Below are 17,392 nucleotides of genomic sequence, written 5' to 3'. Positions count from 1 at the left end.
TTTCCCCGCAGCCCAAGCAGACAAGGACAGACGTCACAAGGACTCTGGCTTTGAGTGGAATACGGAGTACTTCGATCCATCACAGGTAGCAAGTATAGAAGCAACCCATCGAGGGGGACAATGGTAGTAATCAAAATAAAATGTGGCCATAGCTGGGAGAAGGATCTGTAAGTGATGAGAAGGGGCCAGGAGCTGAGTGCAGTTGGCAGGACTTCCTGGAAAGGATGAATCCAAAGTTTTGGGGTTGGTGATGGAGTTGCCATCACCTGAGATGGGGAAGGCGATAAGCAGAGAAGGTTTTAAAGGGAGCCAAAGACTTCAGTTTTGAGTTTGCTAAGTCTGACATTTCCAGTAGATATCAAAGCGGAAATACAGAGTGGACAGTGGGTGTACCCACGTGGCGTCTGACATTAAGGCACACATTTGCAAGTCATCAGTATATAGATGGTGTCTAAAGTCTAGAGACCAGATAAGATCACCAGGCACACAGTAAAGATAAGGAAGAGAAGGGTCCAAGAACTGGGACATGAAGAAGTTGGGAAGAAGCGCCAACAAGAGCACTGAAGCAGAGTATTCAGCCAGCAAGAAGGAAAACCAACAGGGTGTGCAGAATGCCATAGATTGAGGGGGAGGGTTGCTAGAATGACAATGGGGGGGCCAAGGTGGAGGGGCTCAGCTGTAGATTGGGACAGAGTTGGTTAATACATGGGGCAGGGGGCAGGGGGCAGGGGGCAGGGTCTAGTGATGGAAATCCAAGAGTCTACGGGAGTAAAAGTTCCTAGGTGATTGCTTTAGTTTTCCCAGTGATGTAGCAAGCAAGTTCACAGAGAGGGAAAGGGAGAAGGGAGGGGAGAGGGGAGAGAGGAGGGGAGAGGGGAGAGGGGAGGGGAGAGCGGTTCTTCTGGGCATTTGAGGAGAACAAGATGAGAAAGTGACATATGTCTTTTAAGCCTCAGTTGTATTGGGAACAAAAATTCATGCATTGTGTAGATTTTGTAGGGGTTGGCATCAGTCTATCAAAACTGACACTCAAAAACTGAGTTACCATCCTCTTCCCGAAATCCATTCCAGCTGTTTCTCTCTCCGATCTCAGTTCTCTGAGGATATCAATCGCACAGAACTATTTTCTTTGGCTGCTACCTAGAGAAATTACAATTCTATTTGGTTTCTTAATTTTTTAAATCATAGGAAATCAGCACAAAAATTGCAAAAAGAGAAACGAAGATAAATCAGCCATAATTCCGTCATCCTTCTTGGTGTTTTGCTTTTTTATGCCAGTTCCTCATAAGTAGGTATCACATTTGCCTCCAGTTGTGCGTATTGTTTCTTTCCTTTAATAGTACGTGTTAAAAAATTCTCCAAAACACTTCTCTTCAGAGCCAGCATTTCAATGGTTGCATAATTTTCCGTGTGTCCATTCATGTGGATGAATATACTGTGTTGTACACAACAATTTATTCTTGAACTTTTAAACTGCCTCAAATGTGTTATTAAAATGTATAATAATGAATGTCTCTGAGCATACTTAAGCATAATTGATGAGTTCATAATAACACTAGCTACCATTTAATGGGCAATTATTGAGTGCTGGAACGGTTTTTCATACATTTCATTAGGTGATCTGAATAGCAGAAAACATAATTTTTAAGTTGAAATATCTTGGCATACATAAAAGATGAATGAGAATTAATTTAGAAGGTAACACCCACGCACAGGAAATCAATGTGAGTCAACTCCCTGTATAGCTATCCTTATCTCAACCAGCAAAAACCCTTGTTCCTTCCTATTATGGCTTATGCTCTCTCTTCAACAAAATTAGAGATAAGGGCAAAATAGTTTCTGCCTGATAGTCAGGGGTGGGGGCAGAAGGAAGGGGGGAGAAGTGACCCAAACATTGTATGCACATATGAATAAAAGAAAAAAAAACTACTTTGAAAAAAAAAGAAAAAAGTTGAATGAGAATATGAAAACACTCTGGAAATATTTGATATCTTTGTTAAACCCTTAGTATTTAGCCATACTTGTTTTAGAAAATCTTAGAGAAATAAAATATTATAGGTAGAATTAAAGCTTCTCATCCAATTTCCTTTTCCCCCAGAGGTGATGACTATCCAAAAAATAGCATTTACATTTCTATCAGTTTTGTACTTATTTTCTTCATGTGAATGTGTCAATAAAGAACATAAGGTGTTCAATCTGTTTAAGATTTATATAAATGGTATAACACTGAACATATTTTAAACTTCATTTTTCACCTAGTTGTCCTACAAGGTTTATTTGTGCTGGTACGTGATGACCACCTCAATTAAACAGGTGCACACGATCACAACTGATCTGTTGGTTATTTTGATGGGCGTGTTGGTTTCCCAATGATTTGCACTTGTCAGCAGGGCTATAATCAACACCCTTGTGCTCTTCTGTCTAGATGGGGACTTGCTGAGTCCTTTAGGGTGTATAGTTAGACGTGAAATCAATGCGTCCACAATGGCGTTCAATCTTGGGAAGCTGAAAGGTGTCCCTCCTGAGGTGATGACAGTCTGTAGCGAGGCTGAGAATCACTGCTCCAGACTGGATCTCTGGGGACACTTCAGTCCTTGTCCACCCTTGCACTTTGCAAATGAGGACTAGATGCATAAAATAAACCTAGCTGCTAAAGACGAGGCTTTGGCATCTGGGACTTGGTGGATTCTGAGGACAGCTATGCAGATGGCCTCTCAGAAGAGACTTCACTAAATGACAGTGCTCCAGTGCACCTGCCAGGCAAAGGGATGACTCCACTTCCGGGGGACATAGAAAGCAAGATGTCACAGAACAGCCTCCGTGGCTCTGGGTATAATTACGTCAACTATGAAAATGTGCTTCCAAGCCACCCTGCTCTATGTCAGGACCCTGATACCTCCTAGGCCGTGGGAAACAAATGCAAGCATTTTTGAGCATTCTTCTCTCAACGCAGTCAACAAACATCCCACTGCAAACAGAGAGAGGAGGGGAGGGTATGAATTCACAAAGCAAATTGTTGTCATCATGGTCTGGAGTCTGCTTGGATTCTGAAAAGATTAACCCTTTTTTGCCTCTTTTATTGCATGTCACACTCATGTGAGTGTTGTGCAGGTTGCCAGATTCTGGAGCATAATCTCAGGTACTTGTCATAAATGTTGACATCTTTATTTATCGGTGACACAAAATGACAAACGATGACCAAAGCAATGACTTAGGAATCATGGCTAGGATGATATTTCAATGAAAAAGGGGACAGTGTAATAACTAACTTTACGAACAAGAAAGCTGTGGCTTAGAGGACCCCACCTGAAAAATAACTAAAGCAAAAAGGACTGGGGGCGTTACTCAAGTGGGAGCACCTGCTTAGCAAGTGCAAGGCAGTGGGTTCAAAACCCCAGTACCACAAGAAAGAAAGATTATAGCCTGATTGAGTTTTGACCATGACATCGTCACATAACCAACACCATAAGTCAGCTATAGAACGTTTTCATCACTGCAGAAAGTTGCCTTGTGGTTTTCCTATAATTAGTAATTCCCTCTCACTCCTGGTCCCTCGCTATCAGTGATCTGCCTTCTCATCTGCTCTTGACTGTTTTGGAATGTCATACAGATGTAATCAGAGCTGGGAGTTCTGTGCCATTTGTCACCAGCAGCGTGCTTCTGAGATTCACCCGTACAGCCTCTGTTACTACTTTTGAATTGTTAAACATGTTCCATTACTTGTTAAATGCATTCCGTTACAGGAATATACCATAAGTAGGTTGTCTGTTTATTATAAATAAAACTTCCAAATACAGCTTTTGTGGACGTAGGCTTTGCTTTCCCTGGTTTCCCAGGAGTGGGGTTCTGGGCTATTGCACAGGTGGGAGCACCAACGGCCAACAGCAAACATTTTGCAGCCCCGTCCATCCTCTGTGGGAGGCGTCCAGGTGCTTCAGCCCTCACCAGCACTTTTCCCTAGCAGCCGTTCTGATGGGGCTGCAGTGGTACCCGAGCTGGTTTTAACTTGCATTTCCTAATGACTGATGATATTTAGTTTCTGTTCGTGTGTTTATTTGCCACCCGTATCTCTTCTTTGGCAAAATGTTTATTCAAGCTTTTACCCAGTTTTTAAGTTGGGTTGCTGGTCTTAATGCACAGATGTTTTTAATTTTGATTAAATCCAATTTGTCTTTTTTTGCTGTTATGATCTGTGCTGTCTGTATCTTAGCTAAGAAATCTTTGCCTAACTCAAGCTTAAAACATTTTCTCCTACAATTCCTGTACACTTAGCCCTTACTCTTATAAAGACCATTTCAAATGAATTGTTTATGTGATGCAGGCGAAAGGATCAAGGTTGTTTATTTATTTAGCTCGCAGCCAGCCAGTTGCTTCAGCACCTATTGCTGAAGAGACGACGCCTGATGCATTGAATTACACCAGCACTTGGGTTGAAAATCAATTAATGTGTCTAGAGAACCACTGTTTTATTCTCTGTGTGGTTGACTTTTCAAAAAAAGATTCTGCAGATAACTGAGCTCATGCAGTGTTTTTCTTTCCGTGTCTTGTTTATTTCAGTTAGCATAACATCTTCCAGATTCATCCATGCTGTGAAAATGGTAGGACCTCTTTTATAAAGGCTAAATAATATCTGGGGGGGGGGGCGTGTGTCTTTACCCACTCACCACTCAGGAAGAGGTTCGCTACATCAATGTGCGAGTTGTGTTTTCAATTCCTGTATACCTCTCCTCACTGTTTTCCATAACGACTGTCACAATCCACGTTCACACCACGAGTGCACAGGGATCGCTTCTCTCCACATCCTCACCAACATTGTTACCTTTTGACCTTTTTCTTTTCTGTGGCGCTGGGGACTGAAACCAAGGCTTCACACTGCTAGATAGGCACTGTACCCTGAGCCCTACCCCCAGCTGTCTTTCGACTTTTTGGCAGTGGCCAGCCTGATGGGTGTGAGGCAGTAACCCAGAATGGTGCTGTGTTTTTCTATGATCGAGTGCCTTTCCAAATACCTTCGGCCATGCTCATGCCTTCTTTGGGGAAATGTGTGTTTGGGTCCTCTGTTCATTTCCTTATTGCATTTTCTACTGTTGGGCTGTATGAGTTCACCATCAGTTTTGGACATTAACCTCCTATCAGATTTATAGATTGAAAATATTTTCCCCAGGCTGCTGTTTCATTGATCCTGCTCTCTTGACCAGTGATCCCTCTGTTAGTCAAAACCACACTACCTTGGATATGATAGCCTTATTTATTATAAGGCCTACTGTTCCAAATCAGGATGGGAATCCTACAAGTTTGTTCTTCTTAGTCAAAATTGTTGTAGCTATTTTTAAGTCATAGTATGTAAGTCTTGAGGTCAGTGAATGTGACTTCTTCAGCTTTGTTCTTACCATTCAAAATCACCTATTGTAGATAACCCAAGCCCTTTTAAAATACGAATTTTAGAATTATCCTGTCAGTGTCTTTAAAAAACAATCTGGGATTCTGAGTGGGATTGCACTGAATGTATAGGTCGGTTTGAGGACAATTGACATGTTGACAATATTGAGTCTTCCAAACCACGAGCATAGGTACAGCTTTCTCTTTGTAAGTTCCTCGTGGTTTCTTTCATCAACATTTTGTCACACTCAACATCTTTCCTGTACTTAGTTTCATCCCTAAGAATTTCAGGTTTTTATGCTATTGTAAGTGGGCTGTTTTGTCATTGCAATTTTCAGCTATTTATTGCCACTCTCTAAGAAGATATCGACCATGGAGTCTGAAATCCTGCAATCCTACCAAACTTTCTTGTTCGTGGATTCGTTGGGACTCCCTGCATCCATAGCCGTGTGTCTATAAATTGAGTTCCATATTTTCCTTCTGCATATGTAATCTCTGTACTTTTTCTCACATTCTCACACTGACCAGGGCCTCTGGGAGGGTGTGACAGTGACTGTGAGATCAGACGTCCTCAGCTTTCCCCTAATTTGGGGAGAAAAGCATCCATTCTTTCAACATGACATGTACTGGCTGTACAGCTCTTTGTCGGTGCTCCTTCCTGAAGTTGAGACAATAGATTTCAGAGAATTTCAGTCATAAATAGATGTGAAATTTTGTCAAATGTTTTTCTGCAGCTATGATGAGAATCACGGTTTTTCTTTTGTAATTAATACAGTATGTGACATTTGATTAATTTTCTAATGTTGAACCAACTTTTTCTGACCTGAGATAAACTGCACTTGGTCATGATGTAGCTCCCTTCTTATTTATCTGTCACTGAATTCCACTTTCTAATATATTGTTAACAATTTATTATTTGATACTTATGAGGGACAATGAAAGTAATTTTTGTTTTACGATGTTCTTGTCTGATTTGGGCATTGGTTTAAATGAGTTGGAAAGGGCTCTCTCCTTTTCTGTTTCCTGGGGGACTCTGTACATTGGTGCTATTTGCTACTTTAAGGCATCCAGGCATATATTGTCGTGTGTGAGGGTTCTTAGTGTGAATTCACTTTCTTTCATGGATGTAGGCCTACTTAGGCTCTTTTTCTTCTCTCGAGTGAGTTTTTGTAGTCATCTTCCAAGAATCTATTCTACTCCATCTGAGTCGTCAAAAATTTGGCATAAAGCTTTTCCTAATACTCCCTTGTATTCCAAATACTCTTGTCATGGTCATTGCTCCACAGGTCTGTTCCCTGCTCATTCCTAATATGGTACATTCTCTTCTGTTTTTGTGACCGTCCTGGCTAGCATTTTACGTTTTTTATTTATCTTTTCAAACAGACATTTTTTTTCTATCATTGCTTTTGTTCATTGTTTTTGTTTTAAATTTAGTGATCTCTGTTCTTTATCATCTCCTTCCTTTAGTTATTTTGGTTTAACGTGCTCTTCTTTATCTGGTCTCTCAAGGTGCAAGCTTAGGTTATTGGTTTTAAACCTTCTTTCTTTTCTAAGATAAGCACCTAGTACCTTAACATTCCCCCAAATGCTGTTTTAGCTTCTTTCTACAAAGTTGATTTATTGTGTGTTAGTTTTCATCCCGTTAAAATGTTTTCTAATTTCTTTTGTGATTTCTTCTTGAATATGGCTTATAGGTCAGAGTTTTATTTAACTTTCAAAAATTGTGGTGGGATTTTTCTCACACCTCTGTGATGTTGATCTCTAATTTATCCTGCTGTTCTATCAAAATCATGGAACCTTGCCTCGGGGCTCGCACGGTGACTCGCCTTCGTGAATGTTCACAATGGAGTTGAAAATGGTGTGCTTCGTGCTGTTGGTGGTGGACAGCTTTTTAAACGTCACTCAGGCATTGTGGCTGCTCTGTCCTCCAAGTTTCTCAGGCAAGTCCTTCTGATTTTTTTGTCTACTCCTTCAGCATCTACGGAGGTGGGTAGGGAGTGTCCGTGCTGCCAACTGCTGTGGATCTGTTTCTCCTTTTCCTTCTACTCCTTCCCGTTTCCACACATGTTGAAGCTTTGTTGTTGGGTGCATGCCCATTTAGTGTTGTTATGCTCTCTAGTTCATAATGATCCCTTTGTCATTATAAACTGCTCCTCTTTGTGCATGGCAATCCCACTTGTCCTAAAATCTCATTTGTCTGACGTCTAACTAGTTGCTCTGGTTTTCTTGCACTAGTGTATCCTCCTTCATCTTCTTGTTTTAGACCTGTGTGTGTTTTCATACTTAAAGTGGATTTCCTATAGCCATCATCCAGCTGGGTCTTGCTTTCCTTACAATCTGACAAATCACTGGCTTTACATTGATTTGCTTAGAGCATTTATATTTAATGTGATTGTTTGTGTATGAGGTTAAATCCGTGGTCTTGGCATTTGTCCCCACCTTGTTTTAGACACATTAAGGTTTTCTACGATTTCTTATGGGCTTTTAGCTATGTCTTTTTTTTGGTGGTTTTCTTGTCTTTGACCTATCATAGTCTACTTCCAAATATCATACTGCTTTACCGCAAGTGTGACAACCTTACAGAAATAGACTTTGACCCAACCTTTGAGCGATTATTTTATTTTCTTATCGTTTTCTTTTTTAATGACATTAGATCACTGCTCACAAAAACCTGCACAAGCCCTCATGCCCAAAGTGGGAATGGAACAGTCACCACGTCTAGGGGAGGCTGGGCTCCAAGCCTGAGCCTTTATAGGGTGACAGTTCTTCCCTGAGTGTCTGTTCCTATGGGGCCTGAAGGCTGCACGGATGAGCGTGTTCCATGTCACCATGATTCTCGGGCCATCACCCAGACCAGACTCATTCCCTAGGTTCTTCTCCCCCCACCCCCTAACACTAACCCACTACTGAGATGAGGCCCAGTTTCTACAAGGAGGGGGGTGTAAGATTGGCCCAGAGCCACTGGTGACTTTATTTTGACACCTGTTTTAAACCTCTTATTTTACTTTTAGTAATTATCTTTTTAAATGACTTTATTGAGGCAAAATTCACATGCAATAAAATCTCCCATTTCAAATACAGATTGATGATCTTTAGGGACCATGAATAGAGCTGGCTTCCATTCTGTGCCTATCATAAATAATACCGCTCTGGATATTGATGTACAAGTCCAAGGTAGACACGTGTTTTTGTACTTTTTTGTTTGTTTTGTTTTTGGAGTGAAATTGTTGAGTCCTATGCCAAGTGTAGGTTTAACTTGCCAAATGGTATGTGAAATTCCAAACTGCTTTTCAAAGTGGTCGTACCATATTCATTCCTATTAGCAATGACTGGGAACCCCAGTTTCTCCATACCCACACCAAAACTTACCAGGTTCTTCTCATCTGTGTTGGCCATTCTAGTGTTTGTGTGGTGGTTTCTCACCGTGACCTTGTCTTTCCCCGATGACTGTCCTTCTGTGTGTTCAGGTGTTATTTGTGTTTTAATCTTCCATAATGACAATACTTCATTAAGGTCTCTTAACAATCCCTAATTTGGTTATTGGTCTTTTCATAATTGAGTTACAAGAAGGTTTTTCTTTCTTTTAAAAATAAATCCTGAGTACAAAAATTTCTGCTGGATCTTACTTGCTGTTGATCCTAGCTATTGTAATTTCATTTTGTAGACTGTATCATTGTGCTATTGATTGTTTGAGTATAGGAGTTCGAGGCCAGCCTGGGCAACATAGCAAGACCTCCATCTCAAAACCAAAACAGCAGCAATAAAAAAACCTCACATGGCATGAAATCTACCCAGGACACATTTTGTGTCTAGTGTATTGTTAGCTATATGCACACTGGTGTGTATCAGTCCTCTAGAACTTTTCATCTTGTGTGTCCCCCGCCCCATTTCTCCATAGCCCTCCTCCCGGCAGCTGAGTCATTGACTCAGTACCTCTTTCAATGGAGTCATGCAGTATTAGTCGGTGTCCGGTCTGATCTAATTCATTCAGCATCACATCCTCAAGGTCCATCCATGTTGGAGTGTATGAAGGGATTCATTTGGTTCTTTGTATCTTCTCCTTTTCTCTTACCTCCTGAACACATGAACTATATTTATAATAGCTGTTTTTACATCCTCATCCGCAAATGTTTTCATTTTACCATTTCTGGTCTGTTTCTATTTTATTTTTCTTCGTATTTTCAGACTTCTTTGTACTGCTGGTACTTTCTTTTTTCAAGACAGGGCATCCCCATGTAGCCCAAGCAGCCTTGAACTCACTGTTCCCCTGAGTACTGGGGTTATTGTTGTGTGCCACCACACCTGGCTGTTACTGGTAATTTTTGATTGGATGGATGTCAGTCATGGAGAAAATGACATTGTTGAGTGATCCATTATACTTCTTTGAAGAATGTGGGGCTTTGTTTTATCTGACAGTTTAGTTATAGGAAGATAGTTGGATCTTTTATAGCCTTGTTTTTAAGCTCTTTTGGAGTGAGTCCAAGGTATTCTTGTTTTGCTGAAGGGCAATATTCCCCTGAGGTTTCTCCTCAGGGCCATATGCATTAGGAGGGCTTTCCTCTGGCTGGTGACATCACTATTTCCAGTCATATCATGTGAATTCTGGAATCATTCAGCTTATTGACCTTTGGCGGTTTTTCCCATCCTTCCATAGTTTTCTCTCACAGATCCTCTCTGAAGGTCTCTGGGACTCTCTTCCTGTTCACTTCCTACCTCTCTGGCCTTCAACTTTACAATACTAGGCACATTGGCCACCCAATCCCTGTGTGTCCAACTAAGAGAGAATGCTGACTTCTCTCTGTACTCCACCCATCCTGGAAGTTATTTCTTGGCAGTAAGTCAGGAGATCCATATGGCTCGCCTCACTTTGTTCATCATGGCAGGGAGCACAGTAATGCATTTCCAATTCTCCAGTGTTTGAAACCACTTCTTTTCATAGCTTGTCCAGTTTTTCTCCTGCTAGAAGCTGAGCTCCCTATTGAACGCTTTGACTAAAGAAGAGTGACACAACCTGATGACAAGACTGCTCGGTGAAGAGTTGACTGCAGAAAGTAGGGAATGGTGGAGCCAAGGAGCTGGGAATCCATTGCTGTGATCCAGGGCAGAATCACTGGGGGTAATGACAGACATGAAAGGAAATGGTTGTGTCTAGAGAAAAAAATCAACAGGAATTTGCTCACCATTTGGATGTTGAGTAAAAAGAAAAGAGAAAGAGAAAGGACAACTCCAGGAATTTTGGCCCAAGTACCTAGATGGATGGGAGGTTTCAGTAGAGTGTTGAGGAGGAATCGTGGAGGGGTGGGCTCACAAAAGAATGATAAAGGAATTGGACACAGTGAGGAAGACAGTTCTCTCAAGGAGTTCAGAAAACTCCTTGAGACTCACAATCTAGTTGGGGAAGAGGGGCATGTGGAGGTTGATAATGACCTTAGTGTAAGAAGTGCAATAATAGGGGTTTCCATAGTTACAGATCAAATGAAGATTTGTCTGATATAGTGGAGAGGGAAAAGGAAACAAAATGCTTCCCATTAGTGGTGAGGCTGGGGCTGTGGGGTGAAGGCCCAGGGTGACTTGACCAGAGGGAGGAGGTAGGGAAGGGGGTTACAGAAAGAGAGAAAAGGATGGCAAGTACCTCAATATTTTCAGGACACTTTAAAAAAGGCTCCACAGCTCAGACTAAGGTGGGTATGGGGACTAGTGAAGAAGCAAAGCAGGAACTAGACAAGGAAAAGACAGTCTACCATGTACAGTCTTCAATCTTTGTCTTGTATGGAATAGAAACGTCTCCAAGACTCTGGAATGTGACTGAGTAGGACTTGGGCAGGAAAGGCAGTTAAGGGACCTGGGTGAGAGCTGCCAGAGGCCTGCGCAAAGGCAGAGGAAGGAGACTCTTGGGTGGAGAGGAACTCACAAAGCTTTAACCAAGGAATCAACCGCCTTGACGTGCTGGTGGATGGGGTAGGTTAAGAGGAACAAAAGGAATGAGCTTTACATGACATTTAGGTTTTTACCTGGTCCTCTCAGTAGATGGTGGTGTCATTAGCTAAACTTGGAATCCAAAACTGGAAATTTGTACAATGGGATATTGTACAGAAATGTGCATCTTTTGATGATGTAGGTTCAAGGTTGGATTAGAGGTTCTTTAACAAATGTCAACTCTAGAGGTCTTCATCAAGTTCACCCCTTATCTCCAACCCCCTCATGGTAGGAAAACATGAGGCTGTCTTTGCAGGAAAGCTGTCATGCAAATCCCCTGGCTAGACTGCCTTTATAGGTTGACATGCAAATACCCCTAACCTACCATAGACCCTCTCTCAGGTCAAATAACCCCAAAATTTATTCTTCTCTTTACACACACATATGGAAGGGGGAATGCCACTCATCTTAGTACGTCACATATAGTAGGGTCAAAACAAGTTATGAATAAATAATTCTGACCCTCTCTGAACAGGATTCCTTCACCGTCTAGGATCTAGCCATAGTCCCTTTTTGTAATGTTCCTCCAAATATCCAAGCATGCCTTAAGATCTTTGAGGTGCCATTTCTCTCCTGGAATTGTGGCCTACTCTACTCCATACTTTATTATGTCACAGCTAGATTCCTCTTGTTCTTTGACTCCCCTTCCCTGACTACTTTTGTTTTTAAAACCTTGCAAACCTTTGTTTTTATTGCACCACCCTTCTGCTATTATTTGGATGCTGAATGTCCCCCAAAGGCCAGTGTGTTGAAGGCTTGGTCCCTAGCTTGGTGCTTTGGGAGGTGGTAGAACTTTGAAGAGGTGTGGCCTACCACATCTCCCATGGTGAGGCCATGGGAGGCATGTCCTTGGAGGGCATCATGGGATCTCAGTTTCTTTCTGTCACTCTTTGCATCCCAGCCACTAAGAGGTAAACAGCTTTGCTTTCCAACATGATGTACCACCACAGGTCCAAAGCAATGGGGCTACCCAATCATGAACTGGAACCTCCAAAACTATGAGCCTAAATAAACCTTTTCTCTTTCTAAGGTATTTGTCACAGAAATGAAAACCTGATTATTGCACACCTTCCCAGCTCTTTATAACCTGTAATTACATGTGCATTTTCTTCTGTAACTGATTGCTTTGTATCTATTACTCATACAAGACTCTCTGAAAATAGCAACCATGTTTACTTTACCTCCACCATAACACCTTACATGCACCCAGAAAGTATGCAGTAAACATGCTGAATGAGTACAGAAGAGCCAAGTGAAGGGCAGATAATGAGGTCATTATTCAAAACATTTCAATGGTTAACCAAGGAGGAGGTATTACTGGGGTGAGGAAATTTCCTGTTGTTTCTGAAATCATACCAGATAGGTAACAGATTTCCTGAAGACTGGTCCTATGTTGTGGGTGGATATAATTGCCAGGGTTGCACTGATGTATTGGCTAGGTAACTAATGTTGGTGGATATAATAATCAACTCCCAAGTCTCAATGGGAGGTTTGGGTCTTCTCACGTTACAGACTGTTTGGCCACCATCACTGCCTTCTCAATAGTGACTCAGGGATTCCAGTGCCTTCCGTCCTGTGTCTACCATCCTGTAAGGATATTCTGGGACCTTTTCCTGGATTCTTCCTCTGTGCCCAGCCAAAGGCAAAGAGAAAGGGCTTGGCTGCTTACATAAGAAATTTCAAAGACCAAGCGTGGAAGTGGTGTGCATTAGTTCTGCCTACACTCCATTGGTCAGAATGCGGGACACACCCCAAACTAATAGCAAGGGAGGCTGGGAAATGTAGTTCTCCTGTGTGCCTGTGAGCATCAGGCTACCTTCAGCACAACAGAGGATTTCACCGGCAGCTGTGAGATGGGAGGGTTAATGTAGACAAAACACTTGGGATGAAGCCCAGCACATTCAGGGGCATCCACGTCTCCAGGCGATTTGCAAGAGGAGTCTCTCTGACTTTGTCCTCATTGCTGCTGGCTGAACGAGGCTGGTGTTCTGAAACCTATGTCAAGTCCAACAGCTGGCAGCAGAAAACAGGGAGCCCCAGTGCCCAAGGAGGCCAGCCAGGGATGCAGATGTCACCAAGCCTGCGCCGCACATCCTCATGCTTTGTTTAATTTGGTTCCCTTGGTGGGACAAGTTTTCTGCACAGGTGTTCTACTTAATTAGGTGATTAATACTCTTCAAATTGGAGAGCCATTTCCCCAGTGACAGGTCTTGCTTGGCTCAGATATGAGACAAATCTTCATCACATAGTAAGAAGAAGTCTGTGGTAGCACTCATCTGTCTTCCGGGCCTTTCAGGATGGCACTGTGGCCCTGAGTACCAGGAGTGTCACCTCACATCTGGCTAAGTTGCCTCTTGATGCCCCAGCTTAGAGCAAGAAGAGCACCCCAGATCCTCTGACCTCCTCTCAGACCAGGATGAAGTCAACCTGGGAAAACATTTCTGGTTCCCAATCTGTGTGCCCTCTCAAGGTCAGGGTCACTGCCTTGCACGGGGCCTCAGGTGGCCAAGCTATAGCTAAGGAAAAATCGGATACCAAAGCTCTTTCTTCCCAGCTAGGCTTTCAAGCCAATAGAAATGTGCCCCAAATACACTTGTATCTCATTTTCTCAAAGCTTTTCCCCACCCCATGTCCTATTCTCTTTTTACACCCTCGCCTTGGTTTCCCTCAAGCAAGACCTCCTCTCCCGTGATCACCCCAAATCCATGCATCCTGCAAAAGCCAGACCACCTCCTCAGCCCTTTCAGTCAGCTTGAAGTGGCTTCTCTTCATTCACGTATCTAAGTCAACCAGCATTTTATTATATACCATGTTTGGCTGGAGAGATGGTCCAAGTGGTAGGGCACCTGCCTAGCATAATACTAAAGCCCTGAGTTCAAACCCCAGTGCTTCTAAAAATACAAAACCCAAAACACCACAGCTTTTCTCTTGTGTCTTCCCAAATGGATTTTTGGCAGCTGTGTCTGTGTCTTAACCTGAGAATATATGAAGTTCTCATTAATACTTGTTTAATCGTATACTAAGTGGGTTGCCACTTAAACTTTGGGGAAATAGTCAAGTTCAGTTTCTTTCTTTTTCTTTCTCTCTCTTCTTCTCTCCTCCTCCTTCTTCCTCCTCCTCCTCCACCTTTCCTGCCTTCCTCCCTCCCCCTCCTCTCTCTTTGGAAAAAAGTCTCACTATCCACAGCCTAGGCTGGCTTACACCTATGGTCCTCCTCCTCCTCCCTCAAGAGTGCTGGGATTACAGGCCCATGCCACCCCCATGTACCTTCAAATTTATTCTTATGTACTCCTCAGGGTACACAGCTGAAAACAGCCCCTCACTCCTGTTGCTCGTGCTTCAGTTTCACACCCACACAGAGCTAGGTCTCCCTCTCCAGTTATAACTGGAAAAAATCCAGGAAAGGAACACTACTGGCTTATTTGAGCCATGTGCCTACCCCTCGCAAATCCATGTTCTGAGGAGTGCAGGATCATATAAGAAGAAACTTCTACACCACAGTCATGTGACTGGAGTTGAAGATCAGCTAATACTTGTCCACTGTAGGGGGATCTGGATTTTAGAAGCATTTATTGCTCTGTCTTCTCTAGGATAGGTCCTTTTTAAATTACACATTCATTCACCAAACATTTATTTAGTCAGAGTAGATCCTGCCCCTTGGAAAGGCTCAATAGATTAGCTGGCAATAAAGCTTGATTGTTCTTTTTTTCTCAGAGGAGAGAGAGAAACCTTTGTGATGGAAAAAACAGCCTCCAAGTCAACTGATGGTACCTTTCGTTTAACTCTGCTCTCTAGGGTGTGTGTCCTAAATTTCTTATACACGAGTCATTCTCTTTCCCAGGAAAATTTGGTAGGGGCCATAGTCTCAACCCCCAACTGAGGGTTTCATCTTCTCTCTCACCACCTCCCCATCCACCTGCTCCCCAAAGATCAGCCTCCATGGCCCCGTGAGGTGCTGTACACTCAGGTTCTCTGGGGAGGAAATGGAGAGGTCGAGTCAGAAGAGCCATGAAGAAAGCTTAGTGGAGGGACTCCATGGAAAGGTGAAGCTGGATTAAAGAATCAACGAGTCTGGGAACTGCCCAAGGCTTGGTGATGTCGGAAACTATTTCTACTCTTGTCCTCTGAAGGGGAAAGGCACGAGGAGTGTTTTCCAAGGAGACGGGCAGCAGAGGAGAGGTATGCTAGACACTGAACCTCCTCTTCAGTAGAGGAAGGCAGCCACTGCCAAAGAGCAGTTGGGTGGAGGAAGCCTTGGCCTCTCTCCTCTAGCTCTCTAAGCTGGTTCCCCATGTCGCCACCCCCAAGGGAGCGCAAGTGATATGGTCCACAGAGACCGGCTTCCTGGGAATAAAATTGCCTCCGACAGTGGGCAGAGAGTGGATCTGGAAAATCCAACAGACAATGACCAGCACAAATGACTGATATCCATGAGGTGGAAGTAAATATATCAGAATGGAGGGTGGGGAGGATTTGTATAGTTTGTGAGAACATTCTGGAAGAATATAAACCTCCGACCACCAAGAAATTAAGTACCACTGAACACAATAAATAAAACTGCAAGAGCAGAATGTCAAATGAGCTAACCAATTGGGAAGGTCATTCGTTTATCAATCCTCAGAGGTTGATTCACACCTGTAGGCATTAAACATACAAAAGTGGATTGGACGTCTATGTGTTTTTGAAAATTTTTAGATTATACAGTTCACTGTCCTCAAGAATTTGAAGGTTGGATCAGAGGAAATCAGAGAACATTTTGAGCTGAATAAAAGTGGAAACTGAGTTCATTTTCCAGGCAAGATAGGACAAAGGCAGTCTATCATTTCCCCTTGCTTACAGCAAAAATCTCTAGGAAAATGCATCAGCAAAACCTGTTGGTCAACAGGACAGCAAAGACCCTTTTCCGAGCCTTAGAGATTTGCTGACGGGTAGATTGCCAGGCAGACATCATGTTGGGAATGGAGTCTGCCAGAAGGAACAGTGTTCTGGAATCCAACAATACCTTGCAAAATTTAAGAAAAACCAGAGTGACCCGTTTGCCTCCTGACCTGGACATTTCAATGGCCTTAGATAATTATAGGCACTCTGGTTTGCTTTAGCTTCCAACTTGAGGTCTTCCCACAGTTCTGCTCATCTCCCCTAAAGCATGCTCACTTGCACATGGCCACTTCTCCTTGGTACAGAAGCCCAAGTCCTCCTTCCCTTGCACAGTGCTCATTGGTCTCTAACTGAATCTTCCTCTCCACAGTTGTTAATCATTTTGTGCCTCAATAAAAAAAATCTTTTGCTTTAAAAACAAAATCTCATGGTCTAGACCATGCCTTAAGAAGTGGGAGCTGCACTGAACCTCAGCTAGAGTCAGAAGATAGGAGAGTAGAGAAGGAAGCTCTGGGAGAGGGAATGAGTGGGTGTTAGTGCTAGGCTCAGAGATGAGCCGGGACAGCAGAAATCCACTCCCAAGCTCAAGGTTGCATTGTTAGACCTGAATTTTACAAAGATCCCTGCATCATTAGGGTGAAGATGGACTGGCAGAGCAAAAAGAGAAGAAGATAGCCACGTGTGAAGAGTGAGCAATAGCCATGCATGCAGCTGGGATCTGGGCAATGGCAGGAGAACCCCAGATGAAGAGCGGCCAGGTGCAAGAACAAACAGGACGCTGGAAGGTACATGGCTGTGCTGTGAGAGCAGGGCATCGCTGCCCCGCCATGGGTGCCTTCTCAACACTCCTCCCCACGTTTTCAGCTCACAGCCTCCCAACAAATGCAGTTGCCATGGAACTGTCACTCATCACGTGTTGTCTTCTCTTGCCAAAAGAGTGATTGTGTGATCCAAGCCAGTCCACTTGGGGCTCCTTCCTTGGCATTTAGAAATCTTGGACAGGCACCTAGGTCCTACCTTGGGTCTAGTCTTTTTTCTTTGAAGTTTCCTTCGTCAATGTTCTCCTTAGATTCTTTTGCTACTCACAGCCTCATCGAAACATCTTTGCTTGTGTGTTTATCTTCAATGAGCTACATTTATTTTCTATTGCTTGCAATCA

This window comes from Castor canadensis, chromosome 16 (assembly GCF_047511655.1).
Source record: "Castor canadensis chromosome 16, mCasCan1.hap1v2, whole genome shotgun sequence".
NCBI classification, from domain to species: domain Eukaryota; kingdom Metazoa; phylum Chordata; class Mammalia; order Rodentia; family Castoridae; genus Castor; species Castor canadensis.
This window is presented reverse-complemented; position numbering follows the sequence as displayed.